We start from the raw sequence: 16,276 nt of genomic DNA on the forward strand, positions 1-16,276 counted from the left end.
AAGGGCTCCAGGCACATATCCCAGATTGCACAGCCTCTAAACCCCCCACCCCCTGCAACCTCTTCCTTCTTCCCTATTTCATTCACTCTCTCAACTTGGCCTCCTCACTTGAATGCAGGTACAGGGGTGCAAAGCTTGCATATGGTCTGCCCTGCAGCCAGCGTTACACAATCCCAGTTTCCAAGGCTGCCAGGAAGGCAGCGAAGGTGTAGGCGGGGGATGCTGGGGGTTGTGGGGCAGCACCGGGCCGTCGGGGTGGTTGGATCAGCATCCTAACTCAAGGGTTGGCGGGAGGAGAGGACATGAGGCCGAGAGAACTGGGGCAGACTGAGGAAAGGTGAGCTAAAGGCGGCTGGGAGTAGGTACTGGCTGGGAGAGGTCCCGAGGGGCTCTGATATCTGGGGCGGGACGGGGATAGGTACCATTAGCTGGAAGGTCGAACTGCAGCCTTTCCTCAGGAAGTGGCAGAACGAGGGTGCAGAAGCCTCCAAACCATCCAGGCACCAGGAGGGGCGCACAGGGACTGGTGCCGGAGCCAGAGGTGGGAGGCGGAGTAGAAAGAGGGTGCTGTCCCCGACCCATCCTCACCTTGTCCCGGGGCTTAGGCGGTAGGCAGCCCCGGGAGTGAGGACATCTGGGATTCGGGAATGTCAAATCTGTCCAGGCACTGCAGGGGAGCGCGGTAGGGCTGATGCCGGAGCGAGGGAACCGAGCAGAAAGAGAGGTGCAGGTCCCCGACCCATTTCGCCCCGTGTTCCGCTTGCAGGGAGGCCAGGCAGCCCTGACTCAGGAAGTGCAGGGTGGGTCAGCGGGCCGAAGGGAGAGACCTCGGACCCCCCGCCCCCCACCTTCAGGAGCGGATCCCTTGCCCCAGCCCGCCCCACGGGCGCACACTCTCTCTGACCTCTGGCGGTGGGTCGCGCCGCCGGATCCGACGCCGGTCCTCGGCCCCCAGCCCCGCTCGCGTCCGGCAGCAGCTCTCGTGCCCGCGCCGCTCAGTTCCCGGCGCCGGGCTCTGCTGGACGCCTTAAAGGCGCGGCGCGGCGGCCTGCGTCAGCCGACAGAAAAGCCGGCTCCGCCCGCGCCGGCCCCCAGCGCGGCTCCGCGGCTGCCCGGTCCGGTCTACCGCCCACCCCTCACGAGAACCCTCAGCTGCTCGGCTCCGCCGCTCCGAGCGTTCAACACGGAGGGGCAAGTGAGGGTCTCGCACACCCCAACCTCCGCAACCTGCCTCGGAGCACCCAAGAGCTCCGGCCAGAGCGCCAGCGCCTACTGCGTTCGCGCGCCGCGCCAAGTGCGGAGCGCGGAGCCGGCCGCCCCGCCCCGCCCCGCGCCGCCCCGCCCCGCCCCTAAAGAGCTCTGGGGGCAGGAGAAGTGGTGGGGACCCGAGGAGCCACAGTTCCAGCGGGAGATGCCAGAGTTCGACGAGGCATTGGTTCATTGTTTACTGAGCACCTGCTGTGTGCCTGGTGCTGCCCAGCACGCGCCGTCAAAGCGACTGGATCTCTGCTCTCAGAGGGCTCAGAAGGACAGGCCCAGGTTCACAGCCATGCTTAGCAACCCTGCCTTACACATGTTGTCTCTTTTAATCCTGTAAGGTGGGCATTGTGATTGGCTTCCTTTCTCAGAAGAAAGGTGAGGAGCTTGCCCATGGATTCAGCCTGTAAAGGACAGAATTGGGAATTCAGACCCGGCACCTGGCTCCAAAGCTTCGGGGGCAAGATGGCAGTCTTGAAACCACTGATTAAATCCCCACTATGGTCATTTCTTCTTTTTAAGGACAGTTAAATCTCATTAGGCAAAAAAATTTCAAAATAGAGGAAAAAAAAAATAAAATCAGCAGAGCATAAAAATTACCACCCATTAAATTCAAATGGTGTTGTCTGACTAGCTTATCTGCCACTGAGTCTGGATTTTTGAGCAGCTGGCCTCAGTTTCCCACTCCAGCATCATCTACTATTCAGGGCACCCAGGCTGAATTCTACCACTTTGGCCTCTGCATGGGCTGTTCCCTCTACCAGGAACTCTTCCTTTTCTGCTTGGTCTGACTACTTCCTCTTTTCCATGCCTCAACTTTAAATGTCATTTCCTCCAGGAAACTTTCCTTAACTCCCCTTTGGGCCCACACTGCTCTATGGACTTCTTCCATCTGTTTATTCATTGATTTAGTAAATATTTACTGAGCACTTACTATGTACTGAGCACTGTATGTGGGGTGAGGTGTTGGGGCTTGATGTCTTCTGCTACCCCAAATCCATGGCTTCCTTTTCTGCCTCTTAGTCTAGACCTAGATGGGACCAGTGCCCAACAGGACTCTCTTCATATTTAAATCCACCCCAAAGGCAGCCTCCTGCCTGCCAAACCCTTCAGACTGGCAGAACCTGGCTGAGTTGGGCGGGTCCTGAATTTTAAGAATGGGTCATGGACAAGAAGCCTCAGAGATGTGGCAAAGGAACATCTTTGAGGCCACCTTGTAAAACCAGTCTAAGTCAAGATGGTTGGAATCCATCCAGAGTCAAGGACAATCTCCCTGGCTTGAACTGGAGCATCTCTCTCTAAGTTGTTGGCTATCTCATCATTCAGGTTACAAGAGTTGCTTCATTGAATTGTTTTTTTCTTGTTTTTTTTTTTTTTTTCTTTTTTCCATCAAATTGTCCTCAGAGCTTCAGGGACAATGTACTCATCAAAGAGCAAGTTGTTCAGGATTCTCATAGATCATAATTAACCAAATAGGGTGATTTGGAAGAACTATCTGAAGAAATTAATCAGAATGCAATACAGTGATATGAAATGAAAAATATGAAAGATCTTACAAACATGCAAAACAGACTGAGAAGATCTAAAATCCATTTAAGCAGCATCAAAGGAGAGAAGAAGGGAGAGGCCATACTTGAGGTTGTAATGGGTGAGAATTTCAAGAGCAGAAAAAAGACGTAATTCTACAGATTTAGGAAGCATAATATATCCTAAGCAGGAAAAATGATAAGAAATCCACACCAAGAAATATTGTAGTGAAACTGCAGAATACTAAAAACAAAGAAAAGATCTTGAAAGCAACTAGAGATTAAAAAAAAAAAAAAAGACAGTTTATTCCCAAAGGAAGGAATTAGATTGCCAGCAAATTTCTGAATGGCAAAATAGGAAGCTAAAAGATATTGAAGAATATCTCCAAAGACCTGAGAATTGGATCCCCAGCCTTTCAGGAATGAGGGTGACATACAGATCAAGTGAATTTACAACTGGAAAATTTGACTAACTGAACTTCTAAACAACCCAATTAAGAACTGCAGTGAGGGCGCCTGGGTGGCTCCGTCCTTAATTGTCTGCCTTCGGCTCAGGCATGATCCCAGGGTCCTGGGACTGAGTTCTGTATCCGGCTCCCTGCTTGGCGGGGAGTCTGCTTCTCCCTCTCCCACTCCCCCTGCTTGTGTTCCCACTCTTGCTGTCTCTCTCTCGCTTTCAAATAAATAAAAAAAAATCTTTTTAAAAAGTGAAAGGAGGAATAATGAGCGAAGAAATGGGGAAATAGAGTGAATCTAAACAAAACTGTCAGTACAAAATAACAATGACATCAATAATCATAATTCACAGGTTTAAACAAGGTCAGAACGAAAACAGGAGACAACAATACATTAGGAATGAGATGGTCAAAATTAAAGGGTTCCAATGACTTCGCATTTGTGGTGGGAAGGGACTTAAGATATTAACTTTGGCTTTGTTAATTATGCATGGCACAATGTCAATGGTATTTATTAAAACAATACGAATAACACGTATACCTTTCAAACCAGTAGAAGGGGGGAAAATAAGTCAATAAAAAACCCAAATGCTAATCAACCCAAAGTCATGTAGAAAAAGTGAGACTCCTCCCCCTAAAAAAGAGAGTAAAAAAACTAAGTTCAGATATACTAATAATCATAGTAATTTAACTAAACTCATCAGTTAAAAGTCTGAAATTGTCAAATGGGATGTTAAAAGAATCTAAGAGGCATTTTCTCAAGAGGTATTCCTAAAACATAGGAACCTGGAAAGATTAAAAGTAAAAGTGCAGAAAATGATATACCTCAAAAATAGTATCCAAAAGGGAGCTGGTGTAGCTATAATAATACTAGATAACGGACGAACAAAAATCATTAACGATGGAAAGGATCACTACATAATATCAAGTTTGATTTGCCAGCAAATTAGATCAGTTGTCAACTATAGAAAAAGTAAATTTTATAATTATTAGAGAAATGGTTAAAATTTTTAGTCACAGGAAAACATTAAGCCTGATGGTTCTAGAAGGAAGTCTAAACCTTCAAGGAATAGATCATACTATTCTCTCATAAGCCCTTCTGGAAAACAGAAAAAGAAAGAGCAGAGCCTAAGTCGGTCTATGAGGCCAGTCTAAATTCCATACCAAGCAAGATCAGATCACTATTACTCCTAAAGCTTAGCTCAGAAACACGGAAGTAAAAATCTTGAATTAAATAAAATATTGGTACATTGAATCCAGCAATATATAAAAAAGATGATGCATCATTCCCGAGACAAGTTTATTCCAGGAATGCCAGGATAGTTTAGCATTAGGAAATATATTCTCGCAATTAACCACATCAACATATTAAGGGGGAAATATAAGATCATCTCAGTGGTTGCAAAATTTTAAAATTCAACAGTCCCTCATTGTAATAACTCATAAGTAAGTAGGAAGAGAACTTCCTTAATCAGTTAAAAGGCAGTTACCAAAAACCTATGGCAAATATACTCAGTAATGAAAAGTTAGAAATGCTGTCTTCAGAATAAAAAAACGGTGGTGGGGTGGGGAGCCTGGGTGGCTCAGTGGGTTAAGTCACTGCCTTCGGCTCTGGTCATGATCCCAGGATCCTGCGATTGAGCCCCACATCGGGCTCCCCGCTCAGTGTGGAGTCTGCTTCTCCCTCTCCCTCTGCCACTCTCCCTGGTTGTGCTCTCTCTCTCTCTCTCAAATAAATAAAATCTTAAAAAAAAAAAAAAAGAATCAAAAACAGTTCCAATCAAAATCCCAACAGGGCTTTTCAAGGAAGATGATGAGCTGATTCTAAGATGTATATGGAAGGGACACCTGAGTAGTTCAGGTGGGTTGAGTGGCTGACTTTTGATTTTGGCTCAGGTTACGATCTCAGGGTCCTGGGATGGAGCCTAGTCAAGTGGGCTCGACATAGGCTGAGTGGGGGAGCCTGCTTCAGGACTGTTTCTCTCCCTCCACCCCTCCCCACCGCTTGCTCTCTCTCTCGCTAAAATAAATGAATAAATCTTTAAAAAAAATAAGATTTTATATGGAAGAGCAAAGGTCCAAGAAAAGTAATAACAGTCCTAGTGAAGAAGAAAAAGTAGATATCAAGATTTGTTATAAAAGTATAGTTATTAGGACAGTGTGTATTCACATAGGGACAGATGAAAACACTGATGAAACAGAATAAAAATCACAGGAACAGACCAATGCACACAGGGAAACATGGTTTATAAGGAAAGTGACATTTTGGATCACTGGGGAAAGGAGAGACTATTCAGTAAAAAGTGCTAGGACAATTGATTATTCATATAGAAAAACATGGAATTTAACAACCCACCCCCCCCCAGTTAATTTAAGGTAGGTTAAAGATTTTATTTATTTTTAATTTATTTTATTTATTTATTTAATTTATTTATTTTTAAATATTTTATTTATTTATTTGACAGAGAGAGAGAGACAGCTAGAGAGGGAATGCAAGCAGGGGGAGTAGGAGAGGGAGAGCAGACAACCCACTGAGCAGGGGCCCGATGCAGGGCCCGATCCCAGGACCCCGGGATCACAACAGGAGCCAAAGACAGACGCCCAAAGACTGAGCCACGCAGGCACCCCAAAGACTTTAATAATAAGAGGCAAAACTAAACTTTTAGAAGGACAACATAGGAGAATATCTCCAGGAGCTTGCCAACACTTGGTTCCATCAGACCGCTGTTTGGTTTTTTTTTTTTAAGGTTTCATGAAAGACACAGAGAGAGAGAGAGGCAGAGGGAGAAGCAGGCTCCCCACAGAGCAGGGAGCTGGATGTGGGATTCAATCCCAGGACCCAGGATCATAGTCTGAGCCGAATGGCAGATGCTCAACTGACTGAGCCATCGAGGTGCCTCCATCAGACTGCTTCCAATCTAGTAGATATGGAAGGGTATCTCATTGTGATCTTAATCTGTACGTCTAGCATAATTGGGCTTGAGCAATTATTCATATAGTCATTTGCCATCATGTTTCCATGTCTGTGAAATACCTGTTCATGTCATTTTCCCATCTAATTGTCTATACCCTAATGGTTTATAGTTATAAACGGCTAAGATCTTCTTCCCATTTGTGGCTTATCTTTTCTTTAGTGCTTCTGTCTGGACCAATGTTAACTTTAATTTAGTCGAATATCCTCTGTGTTTAGTTTTTTTTTTTTTTAAGATTTTATTTATTTATTTGACAGAGATCACAAACAGGTGGAAAGCAGGCAGAGAGAGAGGGGGAGACAGGCTCCCCGCTGAGCAGAGAGTCCAACATGGGGCTCTATCCCAGGACCCTGGGATCATGACCTGAGCCGAAGGCAGAGGCTTAACCCACTGAGCCACCCAGGCGCCCCATCCTCTGTGTTTAGTTCTTCTTATGTCCTGTTTAAGAAATCCTTTCCTACCTCACCCAAACCACACTGATTGAGATTAGGGGAGATCTTGCACTTCAAGGACACTGGGGATGCAGGTACCATACTGGGGCTCATGGGTGGGCTGGCAAAAAACACAGCTAGCAGCACAGATGAGCAAACACAAGCTCCAAGGGTGTGAGTCACGGGAACACCTTTCAGGTGGTGATGGTGGGTCCAGCTCTGCCACTTACTAGCTATCTGCCTGTGTAAACCTGAGTTTCTTCATTTCTAAGTAGGAGGTGAGGATGAGCAACTGATGATGGGACCAGCCTTGTGGGGCTGAAGACAAGATCAAGCTGAATAATGAGTTTACAGATTAGCCCTTCACCTGCTATCAAGGAAGTATGTGTCATATCAGCTATAGGCTATTAGCATCATCGCCATTCATAGGCTCAGCACTTACTGGGCTCGCGCCGTTCTTAGAGGGGCCTAAAAATTGCCTTTGAAGAGTCAAAGGTCAGGCAGGGAACTGAGATTCTGAAGACCCCAGGGTAAACCAGGAATCCATGGGGGAAGCCTACCAGCACATGTCTGTATGGGGGTGTGTGTGTGTGTGTATGGGTGTATGTGTGTGGGGGGGGTGTGAATGTAGTGTGTAGTTCTTCTTGCTAAGAAAGCAAAGCACACACTTTCTCCAAGGTCCTCACAGTCTTCATTTCAACATCCATATGCCTCATGACACTGTACTGAGACCTCTCCCTCTTTGCTGTCCCTAGTGTCTCTCCTGGGGCCTTTAAACCTCCCACCGGGTAGCCACTTCAACACGAACATTTTTAATGAAACTTAAAAGATATGCATCATGTTATGCCGTCTAAATCATGATGCTCCCTGATTTGTCAAAAAGACAGTGCTTCTTCGTTTGTTCTTATCTTGTCTCGTCTCTGAGCTGCTGAGGTCACATGGGGGAGCCAGATCATACATCTTTGTGGATGGACTAGAGCCTGGTCCCCCTTCAGGCAGTGGTCCCGATGCCCCAGCTGGGGGTTCTGGGGACTGGAGGTACTGGGTACCCAGTGGGGCCAGGAGCAGGATCCCAAGTCTGGTCCTCTCTCTCCCGAGTGGCATACAAGTGGCTGGGAACAGGCCAAAGGGCCAGAAGTGGGATGGGCAACAGGAGGGAGTAGAGAGGAATGGGGCAGACGAAGCTAGGGGGAGAAGGCAGTTGTGGGGAGTGGACTCCCGCTCCTTTGTGTCAGTTCTCACGTGGATTGTTTCATTTAAAGACATGGGGTGAGGGGCGCCTGGGTGGCTCAGTGGGTTAAGCCTCTGCCTTCGGCTCAGGTCATGATCTCAGGGTCCTGGGATCAAACCCTGCATCGGGCTCTCTGCTCAGCAGGGAGCCTGCTCCCCACCCTCTGCCACTCTCTACCTGCCTCTCTGCCTACTTGTGATCTCTCTCTCTCTGTCAAATAAATAAAATCTTAAAAAAAAAGAGAGAGAGAGAGAGAGAGAGAGAGAGAGAGAGACATGGGGTGAGCAGATGTTAATCAGTATGTAGCATACATTTCTTCACTGCCTACTTGGTACCGGGAATTGTGCTTTTCATGCATTATACCATTTGTTTTCATCTTCACAATCACTGTGGGGTATGGGGGTTAGGACTTCCACTATTTAATAGATGAGGAAACTGGGCTTGAGGTTAGCTAACCTCCCTGAGCTCATGTAGCCAACGGATGAGCGACCAGAGACAGACGAGTCTCCTGGATCTGCGCTCGGAACCACTGTCCTCAACGGATACCTCCTAGGACTTGGGCAAGACTCACATTTTGCAGGCTGCCATGGAGACTTCACCAGTGTCTTGAATGATAGAATGGGCATTGGTGGAAGCTCAGGAAATTGCTACAGAGGGTCTTTTTCTTAAGAAATGCACATTTGCGTGATGGCAGCTCTCCACCGTTATGGCCACCTGTGAACGCAGCCTGGCTGGATATGAGTGGGTCTCCATGGAAACATAACTTCCACTGGCTACTGCTTCCAATCTCTGAGAACTCATTTCAAATATAGTTCCAAGGCTTTACCTGCACCACATTTACACGTGTGGCTCTGGGGCAGTGCGGTGTAATGCTTGGGAACACAGGATTTGCTGTTCCCCGGTGGGCCTGACTCATCCAGTGTACACGGCTGACAAGATACTTACTTTCCCTGGGTCCCCGTTGACACCTCTATAAAGTAGGGGTACTAGAGGGGTACTATAGTACTTCATCAACTTGTTCTAGCCATTACTAAATCCTCAAACAAAACAGGTGTTGACTGTTATTTTTTCTTGCCCCCACTCCCTTCCTGCTGCCCCTGTTCCCAACTAAACTAGAATAACCAGTTCATCCCAGTTTGTTTTCTTTGTCTTTGCACTGAAAGCCCCCCTCAGTTTTGGGCAAACCTGTGTAGGTTCTCTGCAGTCAGAGAAGTCATAATGGTTTGAGTCCCACATTTACATTGGTCATTCATATTCATAACAGTTTTCTAGCAATTGGAAGGAAGGATCAGAGGCACGGAAAACTGACACCAAAGGCAAGTGCAATTAACTATCTAATTGTGAGTCCCCACGAGCAGGGGCTGCCGTATTCATCTCTGTATTTCTTCTTCGTGTTTAGTAGGCTAACTGTTAAATGAGTGAATAACAAATGTCCTAAAACACCCACAATGCAAAATGATCCCCAGTTTCAGGCTGGGAGCTCCTTGTGCCAACAAATCTCCACGGCTGGTTTCTTAAGGCTGTGTGTTACGAATGACACCAGGCTGCATGTAAATCTGGTTCTGGGATGACTTTGGAGCAGGCTTTGCCTATGGAGGGGAAATCTTATCCTACATTGGGACTCCTGCCTTGAGAAACATTCATGAGTCACTGTTCGGTTAAGGACTGACTCCCACTCCTAGCCATGCTCCTCGCCCTGTTTTTGGGACTGATACAGTTTTCAATGGCTTAGTAAATACTTGTCCAATGGGTGATGACCCAGGAGAGATATCTGCCCCTGGAAAACACCACACAACCTACTGAGGTCCCCTCGTCACAGCATGGGGTCTATCTCCCAGGTTCTCATGCTCTGGACATGTGGGTTAAACAGGGGACTTCAGAATATGGGGAGAAAACATCCCCGCTTGCTGGGAGTCTAGGGGGTGGGACATGGATTGTCCTCAGTGTTCTGAGCTGGAATCCTGGCTGAGCTTTGTCACTGGTATGGGGAGGACTAACCAGGTAGTCATACTCTCGTGTCAAACAGCCCTAGCTGTGCCCCTTGGCAGCTATGACACCTGGGGCAAGTGACACCCTCTCCGACCACACCCATGAAAAGAAGATGTGTAATATGGGGTCAATATAGCTCAAGAGCCATAGCTGTTATTATTGTTTTATTACTGTGATCCAACATAAGCACCCCACACAAGAAAGAATAGTGCCCAAATCAACAACAAATACAGAAGGGAATGTCAAACAGCAAGCACTCAATAAGTGTTAGCAACTGTTATTAAGAGCTTTTAAATCATCTTCTACTTCCTGTGTCTGAGTCACCCAGCTCCTGTGAATACCAGGAGAAGCTTATTTAAGAACTTCTGTGAAACACGTAAGTAGTATTCCCACTTAAAATGCATCATCTGAATCTAATCATGAGGAAGTCCAGACAAACCCAAACTGAGGGAGATTCAGCAAAATAACTAGCCTGTACACTTCAAAAATGTCAAGGGTATGAAAGGCAAAGGCTGAGGGACTGCTCAGATTAGAGAGGGTTGAGGACATAGGACCGCTAAGAACGGTGTGTAAGCATGGATTGGATCTTGCACCAGAAAAAAACAAACAAAAACCCCCCAAAAACTGCCATAAAGGACATTATTAGTGTAATTGGTGAAATTTAAAATAAGGTCCGTGGATTAGGTAATAATATTATATCATTGTTAAAGCTTCTCGTTTTGATAATTGCCCTGTGGTTGTAAAGGCAAATTACTTGTCCTTGAGGAAATCACTTGGAAGTATTTAGGGATAATGGGTCCTAATGCCTCCAACTTACTCTTGAGCAGTTCAGGAAAAAAAAAAAAATCTGTATGTATGAAAACTAAGGAAAAAGCAAATGGGCCTAAATGTTCATTGCTGAATCTGGGTGAAGGGTATATATGTTTTTGAACTATTTTTGCAACTTGAATACACATTTAAAATTATTTAAAAATAGGGGTACCTGGGTGGCTCAGTTGTTAACCATCTGCCTTCGGCTCAGGTCATAATTCCAAGGTCCTGGGATCAAGCCCCGAATTGGGTGCCCTGCCTGGCGGGAAGCCTGCTTCTCCCTCTCCCTCTGCTACTCCCTGTGCTTGTGCGCTCGCTCGCTCTCTCTCCTCTCTCTCGCTGTCAAATAAACAAATAAAGCCTTAAAAAAAAGTAAAATAAATTATTTAAAAATAAAAATGAAAACATAATTAACTGAAATAAAGAAACTACCAAACCCTTAGAAGAAGAAACAGTGCAGTTAGGCAGACAGTGAGAAGCCTTCCACCTCCTGGTCCTGTTTCCTCACCACCCCCTCTTGTGGTCAGCCTGGAAGGACCAGCTGTATACTGACCCGTGGCTTTAGAATCGCCCACAGAGGCAGGGACAGGTGCCGGACTTGTTTGCACATGTGGTAAGGAGAGAAAGGCAATGGATGGATCCAGCACAGTGCAGTCGCCAGTGGGAAGGGGTGGGGGGCTCCAGTGGCATCATTTGGCCTGCTTGCAGTCTTTTAACCTAGATGTCTCAGGAAGGGCAGGGTGAAAAGCACCGTGATGCTAGAAGAGACTGTTCGAGCACTGAGATGCTTCTTTATCCAGGGAAGGTGAACTTGGCTTCCCAGGAGGAGCAGTGCCCACCATCAGCCAGAAGAGGGCGCTCTCTCCTTCCCTGCATCATGCAGGGAAACCGACTTTTCTTTTCTTTCTTTCTTTTTTTAAAAGATTTTATTTATTTATTTGACAGACAGAGATCACAAGTAGGCAGAGAGGCAGACAGAGAGAGGGGGGGAAGCAGGGTTCCTGCTGAGCAGAGAGCCCGATGTGGGGCTCGATCCCAGGACCCTGAGATCATGACCTGAGCCAAAGGCAGAGGCTTTAACCCACTGAGCCATCCAGGTGCCCCAAAACCGACTTTTCTACTTTGGGTGTGCTCACAGCGGTTTCCCAGATCTCTGGATCCCAGGGGCAAGATTAGGGTCAGGTGATGGAGACGGGGGCCTGAAAATGAGGTTGGCTTCTCTCTTCATTTAAGATGTGATACTTTGTTCATTGTGGATGTTCTACATAAATTTAGATTAATTTCTCAAGATTAATTACTGAAAATATTGCGAAAATATTATTGATCTTGATTAGTGAGTTGTCACCCCCTTAAATGTTCCACCTGAGGCCAGGGCCTCATTTGCCTCCTCGTAGTCCCACCTTGGCAGATCAAACCCATTAATTACAACACCACCAGCTCAGTTTGCAATTGGTCAGATGAGGTCTGCAGTTAATAGGCCCTTTTGCACCACAAAGAAAGGGCTGGCTAAGAAAATTAATCCTGAAAACCTAAATTCCTGCCTTTAATGTCACTTTACAGTCAGTGGCTTGGGCCTGACGTCATTCTCTCTGTTTTCTCATCTGTAAAATGGAGATCACAATCCCTTCTTTGCACAGTTCATTCTGACGGCAGAATATCACCCACCTGAGTACTTCCTGAGGGCCAGACGCTATGCTGAGTCTGCCCTTTATTTATAAACTCACAAAATTGTCAAGTTCTACCATATAAGAGCTATTATTATCCCCGTTTTTGAGGATGAGAAAATAAGCAGAGAGCTTTAGCGACTTGCCCAAGGTTGAACAGCCAGTAAGTAGAAGTGCATATGCTTTAACCTTCACACCAGCATTCTCAGTGCGAGGCAGGAGGTGGGGGGGTGATCTCCATCCCCGTGGAGGCATTTGACAATGTCTGGAGATATTCTGGGTTGTCATGACTAGGGGGGTGTTACTAGCATCCAGTGGGTAAAGGCCAAGAAAGCTGCTAACCACCATGCAATGCATGAGGCAGCCCCCACAACACAGAATTATCTGGACCAAAATGTCAGTAGTGCTGAGGTGGAGAAGCCCGCTCCCTGCTCTGCAGCTGAGATCAGGGAGCTATATGAGAACTTAACACGCAGGGCTGCCTGAAAGACAGATGCTATGTGGAGGTGGTTGCTTTATTTCTTTTGTCTCAGTGACCTGGATTCTCTTGGCTATTCAGGGACCCAGGTTCCCCTGGCTTAGTGCCCTCACACGACGGTTGAGAAGATGGTTGTTTTTTTTTTAATCATATAATGTATTATTTGCCACAGGGGTACAGGTCTGTGAATCATCAGTCTTACACACTTCACCGTGCTCACCATAGCACATACCCTCTTCAATGTCCATAACCCAACCACCCTATCCCTCCCCACCTCACCCCCCAGCAACCCTCAGTTTTTTTTGTGAGATTAAGAGTCTCTTATGGTTTGTCTCCCTCCTATTCCCATCTTGTTTCATTTTTTCCTTCCCTACCCCCCACAGCCCCCTACCCTTCCTCTCAAATTCCTCATAACAGAGAGATCGTATGATAATTATCTTTCTCTGATTGACTTATTTCGCTCAGCACAATACCCTCTAGTTCCATCCATATCATTGCAAATGGCAAGATTTCATCTCTTTTGAAGGCTGCATAGTATTCCATTGTGTATATCTACCACATCTTCTTTCTCCATTCATCTGTTGATGGACATCTGGGCTCTTTCCATAGTGTGGCTACTGTGAACATTGCTGCTATAAACATTCAGGTGCACGTGCCCCTTTGGATCTCTACATTTGTAGAGAAGATGGCCTTGGAGTCAGAGCACCGCGATGTGCTTTCAACAATGATTTATCACGCGCCTGCTATGTGCTGGCCTTGTCCCAGGCCGTGCAGACACAGATAGGTGTCTCTGCCCCCACAGAGGTGTCTAGGGAGGGCTGGACAGACATAATACAACACACAGCTCATACATAATCATACATTGTGATACATGCCATATAGTCCCCATAGAAGAGAATAAAAGAAAAGACACTGATGGACTGGGGTGTGCAGCAAGGCTTTTCTGAGAAAGTGACATTTAAGCTGAGACTTGGAGGTGGGAGGAAGGAAGAGCTCTGTAGATGGAGGGAACAGATGTGCAAAGGCCCTGAGGTGGGCACTGAAAGCCGCTCCTTGTGAGGGGAGGCCAGTGGAGGAGGAAGAAGGAAAGGAACAATGTTACTTTGAAGAGGTAGGTAGGTAGAGGCCACAAGAAGGAGCTTTGTCTTTATGCCAAATGAAGGATCTCTGAAGGATTCTAATTAGAGCAGTGACACGCCAAGGCCAGTCCTTCAGAATGCGACCTTTTTGAAGTCCAAGCACAGCCTTGCGTGGAAGATGCTGTGTGAGGCCAAAACCCAGAGCCTGCTTCATCACCTGGAAACCATCACACAAAGGTCTTGGTCCCAATTAAGCAGCCTTAAACAAGGCACCTCCCCTCGTGGTTGGGGTGAGGGAAGCTGGCTCTGAACCGTGATAACCAGAGCGATTTGCATACATTATGAGATTATTGCTATGGCTCATTTGTTATTAGACAAAGAGTGACATCAGTCACTGGAAACACCTGTTTGGGTCAGGCGGCTTGTCCATGCTAGTAGTGGGGATTTTCCCACCAGCCCTTTGTTTCTTTTTCCTACTTTTGCCACTTTCTTTTTGCTACTCAGCCTGTGCACTTTCACTCCCACTGAAATGCCCATCGTGGCTTTCTCCAATTCTGAGGTATCCTTTGCCCCAGTGTATTGCTCCCACCGACTCCTGTTCCCCCAGGGCCCACGGTGGCTGGCTGTGGCTCCCAATGATGTATGGGACCATGTGTCTGAACATCTGCTCCTTATTTTTGCCCATTCACATGACATTCAGGGAACTCTTCCGTGGGGGCTTAGTGAGGCTTTGGGGGACCTGACTGTCCCTGCCCAATTGGGACGGTATTTCTCAAGGTGGATGTTGCTCAAGATATTGAAAGGACTTGCAGGAAGAAAAGGGTTCTATGGACAACAAAGTCAGGACACCCTGCTTCAGGACACTGAAGCAGCTTTCCTTTTTTTTTTTTTTTTTTTAAAGATTTTATTTATTTATTTCATAGAGATCACAAGCAGGCAGAGAGGCAGGCAGAGAGAGAGGAGGAAGCAGGCTCCCTGCTGAGCAGAGAGCCGGATGCGGGGCTCGATCCCAGGACCCTGGGATCATGACCTGAGCCGAAGGCAGAGGCTTTAACCCACTGAGCCACCCAGGCACCCTTCTGAAGTAGTTTTCTTTATTGCAGGACTTTTCAGAGCATTTAATGTGCTAATGTGCTTTATAAATCTCCAGGGAGTAACATATTTATCCTTTTCTCTAGGAGCATCTTACAGACCTAGTGCTCAGAAGTACATGCCCAGGAAACAGCATCCATAGCCACGAAGTGGCAGAAGGAAGGACACTTCAAAGTGATCAGTGTAGGTCAGGCCAGTGTCTGCCTTTCCTTCCGGGCTCCTGGAAGGAACTGTCTCAAACCCACAATTCCCAGCACAGGATGGATGAGTGTGGTCTTTCTGCTTCCCTTGAGGCTGCAGTAGAGCCTCCTGTCCCTGACCCCTCCATGTTATCAGTGACTCCTGGAGCTGGTTGAAACCTGCACTTGGCTCAGTCGAAGAAAACATGTTGGCAGGGGCATTGTTTAATCTGCTTTAAAAAATAAAAAGCTTTTAGCACTTTTATCTTCCTTTTTAATTACTAAAAAGTAAATATTTTTGTAGAAACAAACAAAGGAAAAAATCCAACACCCAGATATGTAACAGTAAAAAGTGGAAGTCTCCTTCCCGTCCCCCACCTATAGTGTTTGTTCCTTATTAAGGTTTTGCTATGCCTGGTTTGGCAGGCGAGAAGGCTGGTCTGGAGTCCGAGGGACTGGATTCAGTCTCTCTGGTCTGGAGTCCCAGGGCCTGGGTTCAGGCCCCAGGTGAGACCGGCTAGCTGTGTGTCCTTGGGTGCACACCTCAGTTTGCTCATCCATAAAATGAAGGAAGCATAGGAAGGGCCGAGGGGAGTACTAAGTAATGTGAAACACAGAAAGTACTCAGCAAAGCCTCTGCACCTGGCTGACTTCAGTTAAATTAGAGGCGTAGCATTTTCTTTCTGGAATCCAGATACTTTTTTTCCCCCCTAAGTCCAGTTCTGTGCAGTTGAATGTGCTAATTACAGAATGGGGTCAATCTTCAGACTGTTTATGTGATTTTTTTTTAAAGTCCTCAAGGGCAGTTACTATATGCAGAAGCCACTATATAGAGGTTTATATTATTTTTCAAATTCATATTCAAACAATCAAAATTTAAAATTCAAAAACGGATTAGTCGGCTCTCTCATCTTACAGGTTAACTTTTTTTTTTTCAAAATTACAAAAGGAAATTTATTTTGAAAGGGTAAGGGAACATTTACACTTGAACAAGGTGATAATAGGTGTCTTGAAAAAGAAAAAAAATTCATGGCATGAAGTTCTTTCAAATTTTTGAAGCAAAAATAACCTAAGTTGTGGACTGTGGCCTTAGGGAAGGTGAGAGAAATGATG

At 46.3% G+C, this 16,276-nt stretch overlaps 1 protein-coding gene across 4 annotated transcripts in view; it reads right to left on the reverse strand.

Moving 5' to 3' along the window:
• Positions 1 to 16,276, reverse strand: part of ABHD6 (abhydrolase domain containing 6, acylglycerol lipase) — an 81,667-nt gene that overhangs the window by 52,419 nt on the left and 12,972 nt on the right. The window contains exon 1 of one of the 4 annotated variants that reach the window (XM_080800056.1): positions 905 to 1,296. The exons of 1 other annotated variant lie outside the window; for it this stretch is intronic. The gene's annotated coding sequence lies outside the window, so the exon portion shown is untranslated. Of the gene's footprint in view, positions 1 to 904; positions 1,297 to 16,276 lie in introns of those variants that run through there. 2 more of the 4 variants (XM_080800058.1, XM_080800059.1) reach the window with 2 other exon arrangements.

This window comes from Martes martes (assembly GCF_963455335.1).
Source record: "Martes martes genome assembly, chromosome: 1".
Lineage (NCBI taxonomy): Eukaryota > Metazoa > Chordata > Mammalia > Carnivora > Mustelidae > Martes > Martes martes.